The 11,521-nt window shown below is 37.9% G+C and overlaps 1 long non-coding RNA gene across 1 annotated transcript; it reads left to right on the forward strand.

Moving 5' to 3' along the window:
- Positions 1-4,044: 4,044 nt before the first annotated feature.
- On the forward strand, positions 4,045-10,667 carry LOC136873930 (uncharacterized). The gene is made up of 2 exons (XR_010860202.2): positions 4,045-4,190; positions 10,403-10,667. It is a non-coding gene; the product is annotated as an uncharacterized lncRNA (long non-coding RNA).
- Positions 10,668-11,521: the final 854 nt, after the last annotated feature.

An 11,521-nucleotide genomic window follows, 5' to 3' on the forward strand; every position in this document is an offset into this window, starting at 1 on the left:
ACGTCTCACTGACACAGATGGGTCTTATGGCACGATGGGATAGGAAAGGGCTACGACTGGGAAGGAATTGGCCGTGGCCTTAATTTGACTGGTGTGAAATTGGGAAACCACAGAAAATCATCTTCAGGGCTGCCGAAAGTAGGATTGGAACCCACTATCCCAGGAATGCAAGCTCACAGCTGCGTGCCCCTAACCACGTGGCCAACTCGCTCGGTATACTGTTCGTTTTACCGAAGTAAATATCCGAAGTGGCCTGGTACAGGTCTTCCGAGTTGACCTATGGTTCTCTTAGGACCCTACCTATGTTGAATTTTGATGCTGAAGATGGCACACACACCCAAATCCCGAGTCATTGTGGAAGTAACCAATTAACACGTCAGGGAATCGAACCCGGGACCCCTGGGCCAAAGGCCAGCACGCTAACCATTTAGCCATGCAGCGGGACATAAGTAAACTCGTGTCCTCATCCCGAGGTCGTGCAGCTCTTTCCAGGCACACCCCCAATGGAGGTGAGCTGTATGTACCATTTTAACCACATACCAGCCCTCCTGCCATTTGTAAATCTCTGGCAGTACCGAGAATCAAATCGGGGTCAGCGAGGACGGTGGCAAATTGTACTAACCGTTACACTATAGTGGCGGACATAATAATAATAGTAATATATTACTAGGAAGGAATGTACGTAAAAGAAGATACTTGGACCAAGAAAAGTTGGGATACTTGGATGAGAAGAAAAATTACTAGATACCCTCAGGAAAAAAGAAGAATTTCTTTTTATGGTCACTTGGCCCGAATGAACCCAGAAAAACAGACGAAAAACGTTTCCGACGATAAAAAGGATTTAGCAGAATTGAGGATTAAGAAATGAGAAATTGTAGCCAGGCTTACATTTCGCAATAAGGGAAGGGGATCAGGAAAACGACAGAAAACGTGCAATTTCCTGGAGGGATGAAAGAAGAAAAGAACAGAGTGAAATGATGAAGAAGTACTGGAGTGACCGAAAATCAAGAAAGGAGACAAAACATGAGGAAGTCATTTTACGTGGCCGTACATACCCATATCAGCGTTTGAAAATATAGTTGGTATGGCTCTTGGTATTGAATTGCTTGAATGTTAAAGTGATACTGAATTTTAAAATGTGGCTTTAGTGAGATGCACTTTACTACAACCACTTCAATAAAATCCCAGATCTGTCCTTTGAAGGCTAATAGCAGCACTATCCTGTCAGTGGGGAAAATGTGTTTTAGGGATCGTAATTACTTTAAGCAAAGAGTTTGTGATAATGTTGATGGAAAATGTCGCAACTTACTCACGTTAGTGAATTGTGTGTGTTGTTTCTCGTATTATATTGATATTATATGTTTCCTGTGGCATTTTTATAGATTTGTCGGCAGCTTATCATACTGCCGACCACAAAATTATTCTACAAAAGCTTAACAGCATAAAAAATTACTACCAGCTCACCTGTATGGTACGGAACCTCCTTCAAAATAGAAGAATTTTTTGTTTAATTGCAGTGAAAAAGAGGTAGATGGAGACCCCTGAAGAATGGGTTACTCCAAGTAAGTGTCCTTGAATCACCCCTTTTCAGCATTTATCGCATCGACCAACCAACTAACCAACTGACCTGAAGGAACAAAAAAATTCATCTACACAGATGACCGTGCTGTTACCGCACATGCCAGCCAGTTTGAGACTGTTGAGCTAAAGCTGTCCGACACCCTGTAAAAGCTCACAATCTCCTACAGGGACAATCAGCTGAAACCGAATTTTTACAAGAACCTAGTCTGTTCTCTCCATCTTAAGAACAGAGAAGCTACTAGATCACTCCATATCCAGAGGCTCAATAGGCTGGCAGAATGGATGAAACCACACTAGGAACTTCCCCTTGGTCATGCAGAACGATGGTTGACATAGAAAGTGCTGAACAGACTGCGACCAGGTGTTACGAGATGGAAATCTAAATTGTTAATGTGGGTTTTTCAAGTATATTAATTGCTATGTGAATGTGGGTCACCACAGACAACTCCCTTCTTCAACGCAGACTGTGCCCAAAAACATGTAATATGGAAGACCTTACGAATGCAACATTGGACTCTCTGTAAGGTTTTTTTCGTTCTTGTGAGATTCCTTCTGTTGAATTTTAATACCTATGAAGACTGGCCTCTTCTTAAGGAGTCAACATCCCAACACAGCATCTTCTTCTCCAAGCACTGTACTCGATACGGGGTCACCTGCACTGCCCATATCCATCACAGTGAGCTTTCCTTCTTTACAATTATGTTTTATTGTTATTGATACGTATATTAAGCTGTAAAATTTCTCTTTCAAATGTGGCTGACTTGGTGTTCTTGACACAATAAATAAATAAATAAATAATATTTTCTTGAGTTACCCGGATTCCTTTCTTAGGGCTTGAATATATGATATGAGATATAAATGATATGAGTAAAGAAGTGAATAAGATTTTTTGCAGATAATGTTATTTTTATAGAGTAATAAATATGTTACAAGATTGTAAGAAACTGCAGAATGACCTCGATAATATTGTGAGGTGGGTAATAGGCAATGGTATGATGATAGACGGGGTTAAATGTCAGATTGTGAATTTCACAAATAGGAAAAGACTTCTGTTTTAATTTCTGCGTTGATGGGGGTGAAAGTTCCTTTTGGGGATCATTGTAAGCACCTAGGTGTTAATATAAGGAAGGATCTTCATTGGGGTAATCACATAAATGGTATTGTAATAAAGGGTACAGATCTCTGCACATTATTATGAGGGTGCTTAGGGGTTGTAGTAAAGATACAAAGGAGAGGGTATGTAATTATCTGGTAAGACCCAACTAGAGTATGGTTCCAGTGTATGGGACCCTCACTAGGATTACATTATTCAATAACTGGAAAAAGTCCAAAGAAAAGCAGTTCGATTTGTTCTGGGTGATTTCCGACAAAAGAGTAGCATTACAAAAATATTGCAAAGTTTCGGCTGGAAAGACTTGGGAGAAAGGAGACGAGCTGCTCGACCAAGTGGTATGTTGCGAACTGTCAGTGGAGAGATGGCATGGAATAACATCAGTAGACGCATAAGTTTGAGTGGTGTCTTTAAAAGTAGGAAAGATCACAATATGAAAATAAAGTTGGATTTTAAGAGGACAAATTGGGGCAAATATTCATTTGCATGAAGGAGAGTTATGGATTAAAATAACGTACCAAGGAAGATGTTAAATAAATTTCCAATTTCTTTGCAAACTTTTAAGAAAACGCTAAGGAAAAAACAGATAGGGGAATCTGCCACCTGGGCGACTGCCCTAAATGCAGATCAGTAATGACTGATTGAACATATATTATCCCGTGTCTCTTCAGACGGAATGCATCGTATTTCATGGGAATGACTCAATCAGACCACTGTTACTGTGATGAACTACCTATACTCTAAGCATGTTTCCTTGCGGTTGAGAGCGTTTGAGATGAAGAGTGTCCCTTGTGAGCCTGAAGGTACTATTAACATACGTATCACTCTGCATAGCCAACTGAAGCACATCAAACCGAAATTACAAGCATAAGTAGCCATTATTAGAGGGACAGGCAGCATTATGAACCCTCGTATTAGAACAGAAGAGTATGATTCCAAAACTCCATAACTCCATGTCCACGTTTTCTTTAATTAAACTTCTGGATAAGCCTTCAGAATATAACTTCAACATATATATATATATATATTACTTCAATACTTCAATGCTTCTTTCGTCCGATGTTAAAATTCTGCTAACTGCCCGTTGTGTGTGAGAATGATCTCGGTCCAAAAAGAAGGGAAATTTAGGACTTACACAGTCCATTATAAACGACTAGGTCTCATCTTTACGTGCGTTCGTGCACATATCTAGAACTATCTCTCGCACATGTTTACAAATTGTAACCTCATGAACTGTGAAGCAATTCCGATTAATTAAGATAATTATTCCATTGCAAAACGTCCGATGAAATAAACACTTGAGGATGTATTTTTTTATTACCATATCTATCAACAAGTAAGATCTGTGCATATAAATACGGGAGTGATTGAGAAGATCACTACGGCACTGAGTACAGTGAGAAAGAAGTTACCATGAAGTTCACGCTTGTTTTGTTGGTTGCACTGATCGCGGTTTTCACCGTGACGGCAGTTCCTGTGGAGGGAAAACCTGATGGAGGTAACTTACCAATAAAATAATGGTATAGCTCACAATGATTTTACTACTAAAGGCGGAAATACACTACTGTCACTTCACATGAACACTCGCTGAGCTGAGTCAGCGTGGAGGGGAGATTGATGATATCGCTGCATGTGGCGTGAAGACAGAAAACACACTGTCCTCACGTTCACAAATCACAGTATACTTCGTCCGATAGCAAGCTACGACAGTACATCCAGTTCATAGGAGTCTAATTATATTGTGATTGCCTGTGCTGTTTCTGTTGCCTATCGCAAACGGCAGTGGGTACATGAAACTAATTAGCGGCGGGAAGAGGGTTAATACCTCAATTTAGTAAGGGAGCTAAATGGGCATCCAGGAACATTACAGATGTACTTCAGCCTGAACAAAGATGAATTCAACTACTTACATAATCTCATGAAGATGAAATTATTGGCCAAAGTACGCAATTTCTAGAAGCTACCTGCACCGCGCAGAAATGAGCTGTATGCTTAAATTAAGTTTTTATTATTATTATTATTATTATTATTATTATTATTATTATTATTATTATTATTATTATTACTATAATAATCATAAGTGCAAATGAAGACGGTTTTGAACAACTGAATGTCTACTAAAATTAGTACATTGTAGTGCTCTCCTGTGACCTTTAATTCCTTTCCTAATTCGTCCGATGTCTCGTGCCGAATTTGCTGGTTTCTATAGTTAATCGAATCTATATCATAAAGATTATCATGCACCCGCGCCAATTCAATTAACATTTCTTCCATATCGCTAAGAGGAACTGCTTCTATTTACACATCACGTCGCTGGATATGTGCTAGAGCAGAAAAATGTGCTCCGCGTGCGGAGCGCTGTCACCAAATTCTACGTCACATTGACGTCAGTCGACGTGAACAGCCGTGACATGAGTGCAGTGTGATCACTCTACATTTCGTACAGTGTAGAAAAGCCATAGCACATCTTTCTGGACAGGTTGGATTACGTCACGATACGCTCGAACTCACGTGAATCGACAGTAGAGTGTTTTCGACTTTTCATTAATATGTGTGCTATAATAACTGGAGACCTTCCCGGAATAAGGATATAAGCAACAAATGAGTAAATTTTCAGGAGAGATGAAAATCATCTTTGGGGTACATTTCATGGTACACACTACTTGATGCCTTTGAGATATGGAGTTGGCGGGAAATGCTGTGTGTACCTGGGTGGAAGTAAGAACCAATATTTCCATTCTGAATGAACTGAACATCAAGAACCGTCTTTCTTCCCGCGTGAGTGAATGTTATCTCCAGTTCCTAGACCACATTTTGAGAAGAGAAGGAGGGAACTTCGAAAAGACCCTTTTGCAATGCAATGTTGAAGGCAGTAAACCATGAGGAAGAACAGCAAGTAGATGGTTAGATCAGGCAATGAAGATCACTGGCCTACCTCTTCAGATCATGTTAAGGAAAGCTGAAAACTGCTCTGGATGGAGGCATCTCGTCAAGGCTGCAACACAGAAATGATAGAGTTATGAAGTTTCGACACTCAGCAGTGAGCAAAACAAGTAATGATATTGTTGATACTGACCCTTTTAAGGTCCCTCGAAGTATATCTACCTTCCTTACCTATCAGCAAACCGGCATGAGATCTTTATCTTGGATCGTTAACGGGTTCATCGTCACTTGCTTAGGTAAGAGGCGGGTTTCAGTAATTTTAAGCTAATGTCTACAATGAGGGGAGTCGAGTCAAAAGAAATGGACGTTTTATTGACCATTGGCGATGAAGTCGAAGAAACTTGTACCATCTCTAAACAACGAACTCAGTTTTGCTCGATAATAATAATAATAATAATAATAATAATAATAATAATAATAATAATAATAATAATAATAATAACGATGGTGAGAGACGCTGGCTTTGGAGACTTTAATTTAACTTCCTAAGGGGCATCCTTATTAAAAACCACTGTCTAAATTTAAGAATGAAATAAAGAAGGTCTGGAGATCCTTAAGAACGGTTTCCATGTGAGACTGCATGTACCACCATAATGATTCTGATGATCCAGCCCCCGTAACACGAGCTCTGAGTTCTTGGTATAATTAAGGTAGTCCAATCCGTATGTGCCACACAGTTGTTGTACGGCATGGACCCTTAATTGAATCGATGTGAAGTGAGACTATATCATGGACCGACATCTAAATTTGTGATTTACGTTAAAGTCACTGTGGGTGATGACCGCAAGCAAAATGATGCTATAATGGCGGATGGCCGTAATCTAAGTCACTAAGTTTGATGACCCCATGAGCATCCAACTCCAAAGTTGAAATCAGAACACAATTATGTTACTGTAGTTGATGACCAAGGTTTCCACATTTATAAATCCGCAGCACATCTGATGCTCAACAAATCAAAATCAAAATAACAACAACAACAAACGCTCACAACAATTGTGGCAGTAAAGTGCCTTGCTATCGGACATGTCCCGTTAATCGTTACGTTCATAAATTGAAATTTTCCAGCAAATAAAAATAAGATTTCCAGAATATATTTTCAAGTTAGTCACTTGGTTTTAAGCTAATTCTCAAAATACGATTCCACTGAATTTAATAAATGAATAAGTGAAGTAATCTCATAATCCTAATTAACAACAAATTTTATCTATCCCGGACGATTGGTTTCATTTAACTCCCTAACCATTTAATTACATTTTTCTTACCATTCGCATCTGTTTATCAGAATCCTCCTGGCTGTAAACCAGTTTGAAGTTCAAACGTAAGACATAGGACGACACCACAGCATAGAGGCGTGATGTTACACCACATTTCCACTGAAATCTCAATTTTCAAACATTTCTTGGTTACATCCTAATTCCGGGGAGGTATCCAATTATGCATTGCGATACAAAGTGAATTTCCCCGATTGAGGCTTACTCAAGATCAAGTACAATATCTCAGAATGAAATACGAACTTGGATGGCGGAAGTTATTGTGGAACAGCTGCTGACTATGTAAGGCCATGCAATGAAGTACGTAATTACATTTTGACAAGATATGTTCGCACATTTCGGTATATTCCGCCAGGAATTGTGAACGTATTGTTAAAATGGGCATATATTTTTATAATATTGAAAGGATATAGACTACTATAAATAACATTAGTAGGCTACTGAATGTATATTGTATATTCCACTATACATAGTCCAAGAAATAAGGCCCAAACGCACATAAGTAAAGATTGATTGATTGATTGATTGATTGATTGATTGATTGATTGATTGATTGATTGATTGATTGATTGATTGATTGATTGATTGATTGATTGATTGATTGATTGATTGATTGATTGATTGATTGATTGATTGATTGATTGATTGATTGATTGATTGATTGATTGATTGATTGATTGATTGATTGATTGATTGATTGATTGATTGATTGATTGATTGATTGATTGATTGATTGATTGATTGATTGATTGATTGATTGATTGATTGATTGATTGGAACTACTGAAAATTTCCGGTTTCTTGAAAATTTCGAAAATTGTTAAACAGGTAGATGAAATCTTCAAAACCAAGATTATATACGGTAAATACTGTTCTCCTAGCTGTCACAACAGTCATAGAAGTCGTTAAATTTAATTTTTCGTGTCTTTTAGAGACATAAAATTCAATGAGGTTTTATATTCGCACATAATAATAGATAACTTTTATTGCTATTTAAATCACGTGTGTTGTTTGCTATATTAACGAGGAATTGATTAACATATCCATTTTATTTTTATTTCACAATGAAAAATATCCGAATACATCAGCTTAATTAGTTTCGACAGTTGAATAAATCTGTACTGTCAAATGAATGGGACCGTGAATGATTTTATGCGAATCAAAAATTAATGAATAATCAGCATGGTGAGGTTGAACTTCCAGGAGAAGCACGTAGCTATTCAACAAGCGAGTATCAATGCAGCGCATGTTTAAATGCAGTGTGCAGATTTCAGTTCCTGTAGAATTGCATAAATTTTGGTGCGAGACTCGAAAACTGAACTCATAAATTAATTTCAAAAACAATTGCATGAATACCTCCAACGATTAGTGAACGCATTCCATCTCTTATTTTGAAAAAAAAAACCGTAGTGACTTTCAAATTATGTTTTAATGTGGGGAAGGTGGACAAATGCAGTAAATAGCTTTCCAGAACATGTCAATAAATAACTTCAATATAATGTATTCATCATTTAATATAATGAAAACTGTGAACAAAAGAAGCTTGTTATAGCGCAAAAATGAATATCAAACAACTTTCTTTTTCTAAACTAAGGCGCTGCCCGATTTCTTCTGAAAGGCCCCATATGCATTTTCTCATTAATTGAAATACAAATCACTAACACTTACATGAAAAGACACCATACACAACATGCACTATATTTTCTAAAAAAACAGTACTCCCTAAAAATGGAGTTATCGGAGAATTAAATCAGAAGTGCTAGAAAGTGCACAATAATATGTAGCTATGAATTATACTTGTTACTGAATTTAAGCTCAATTCCCTAATCCAAAAATTAACCACTTAAAAATTCTCCTCGTTCGTCTTTGATACATGCTGTAATCGCTCTTCGGAATTTTTCTCATTTTTGGAATCAAAAGTATATTGGTTTCGGAAAATAATAAATGCATTAGCTATTAGTTTTAGAGTTTTCCAGGGGACACGAAAGTGTTCAACATTTTTGGTTGGAAAGAGAGCTTCTTTAACCACATTTTTTTTTCTAAATGCTAACGTACACAGTGGTCTAGATTTCATTCCGAAATTTTCCCATTGCAATGTTCCTTATCTATTTTACACTTAATAGTTTTATCTTTAAGGAAATTAAATGCTGGTGTACCAATACAGTACCAGTATCAGTAAAATTCTACAACTCGGCTCGTAATACAGACCCTATTACAAGACACTATTTTTTGCCCTCTACAGGAGGAACCATCCCTTTCACATCGAATATCTCCTGAGCATTTATAGTGATAAGTGGGTTTTATGTAGGTGAATAACAATACGGAGCACATGAAAGAACTGCAATATGTGTCCCGTGATTAAATAACCACAGAGTTAATCATAAAAATTGTTCTTTCTATATGGGGCTATGCGCATCGCAGGTGTAGACATATTTGGTCGTAGGTAACCACGTTCAACGATGCAGTTATTTCCACTCAAATACGTAGCACTGGCCAAAACGAGTACTGAAGACTGTATGTTTTTAAATGTGGCGCCATTAACTCTTACATGCGGCATGCCATCGACATACGCAGCTCTGTCTTGTTATCATGATCTACGGACTACTATCGATATTGGCCAAAGGAACACCCTGAGAGCCAGTTCCGCATGACACTGTAGAACCAATTACACCATTGTACGTATAATATCGCTGTTATACCAAACCCGTTAATGTGATAATGCATTTCCTCTCTATAATTTTTCCTTGAGACTTGGCACATTTCCCAGTCACATATTGATATGCAGTCCATCAGAACAATTTTCGTTGAATTGATTTTTCCTATGCGCCTGTGTAAAGGAAAATGAACCTTACTGTACCGTACTCTAGGAATGTATTTTTGCATGACACATTGATCCACTCCTAAAAACTTATGTATTTAAGGTTAATTTACCTTTACACTGCATAATAGGAAAATGAATACAACGAAACGGTTCTAATGGTCTGCACTCCAGTATGTATCTGAGAGGTGTGTCCAGTCGAAAGGGAAATAATGGATAGGAAGAGGATTGTCACTTTCCGAGTTTTGGCACCTCAGCGACGATATGAACTATATGAGGAAGATTAGCATCCAAAAACAAACTTACGGCACATATCACCCAGTTTGAGCTTTGGCCTGCTTGAGGGTTGTTGCCTGCCCATAATGACAGTCGATATCGGAGTTCAGTGGGAGGATAACTTCGGCGTAATTGCTTGATTTTCATGACCGTGTCTGTCCCCTCTCATTTCAGAAAGATTTTCCAATTATTTTACCTAGGAAGAATAAATACCATTACAGGACTTAGTCCAGAATTATAAGTTTTCGAAATGGCCAGAAATCGAATATAGGGCATCGGAGTAAAAGGCAGGCACTCGATCGCTTCACCAAGGGGGGCTATTATTACGACGAGTAACTATATAATGTTTGAGTCATTCGTGCTTTATTATACCCTACAGAGATGTTCTCCATTCTTGTTACAGAAGTTCCTGCTCGCCAACCAAGGATTTCCTGTAAGATTCCCGGTGGCTGCGCTACTCACTGCTTTATCACAGGTCATGGAAGTGGAAAATGCAAAAATGGTGTTTGTTACTGCAACAACTAGCACTGATCTTCAACATTTGTAATCAGACTTAAAAATACTAGTGTATTCAGTAATAATCCACGAACAATTAAATAATGACAGTTCATTTGAAAGATCATTACCCAAATCTTTAAAATTACATTTGAATAAAACAATTCACCTAATATTATTCTCAATATTTATCTGTCTGTCTAACCTTTTGAAAGAAAAGTGTATCGAGGAAATATTTATACTTGTTCAATGTAATTAGATCTATGTCCAATGAATAAGTGAACTCTACCTGGAAGATTGAAGCACGTAGATAAGACTTGGTTCTAAAAGTGGACGGAATAATTCTGGAAGTATGTTGCGTTATATTTTGCTGAGTTTCTCTGACGCGAATACATTTCTCAGTCATGCCCCAAAAATGTTTGAGTAAGAGGGGACTTGATATTTGAGTGACCTCATCGCTGGTCTCTCAACAAGGCGGCTGTGGTTCAATAGTTCAATGCACGACTGTCTGTTTTCATTCTGGAGTCTGGTTGGATCATCAAATGGCATCATAAAAGGTAGTATGTATATAACGTGCTATTGCAGCACAACCAGCTTTAAGAATAGCATATTTCATAACACTCAGACGCACTAGTCGTGGTTGTAGTGTAGTTTTTCTGCTCTACCCGCACCTCAACAGCTTCCACACAATCACAGTCATAAGTGAAACTGAAACTTCAGTAGAATTGTTATTTTGCTCTGCCCTGCGCCGAGAGACCGATGCAGGAATATTGCGTCCTTCAAGGAAAGGCTACAGGCGGACTAATGAATCTAATATTTTCGAATTATCAATGATATCCTTGAGTTACGAATGTCAGGTAAAACGAGGGGTCTGGTGCTTCTGATCACGAATTTTAATCACTTAAAAATTGCAAGATTGATTTGATTACATGGTTGAGGAAGATATGCAACTTAATGGGAATAGGAAGCGTTTGATGGAATTCTGTGCTAGTATGGGTTTAGCAGTTACGAATAGATTCTCCAAGCG

The sequence above is a fragment of the Anabrus simplex genome, chromosome 1 (assembly GCF_040414725.1).
Source record: "Anabrus simplex isolate iqAnaSimp1 chromosome 1, ASM4041472v1, whole genome shotgun sequence".
Classification (NCBI taxonomy): domain Eukaryota; kingdom Metazoa; phylum Arthropoda; class Insecta; order Orthoptera; family Tettigoniidae; genus Anabrus; species Anabrus simplex.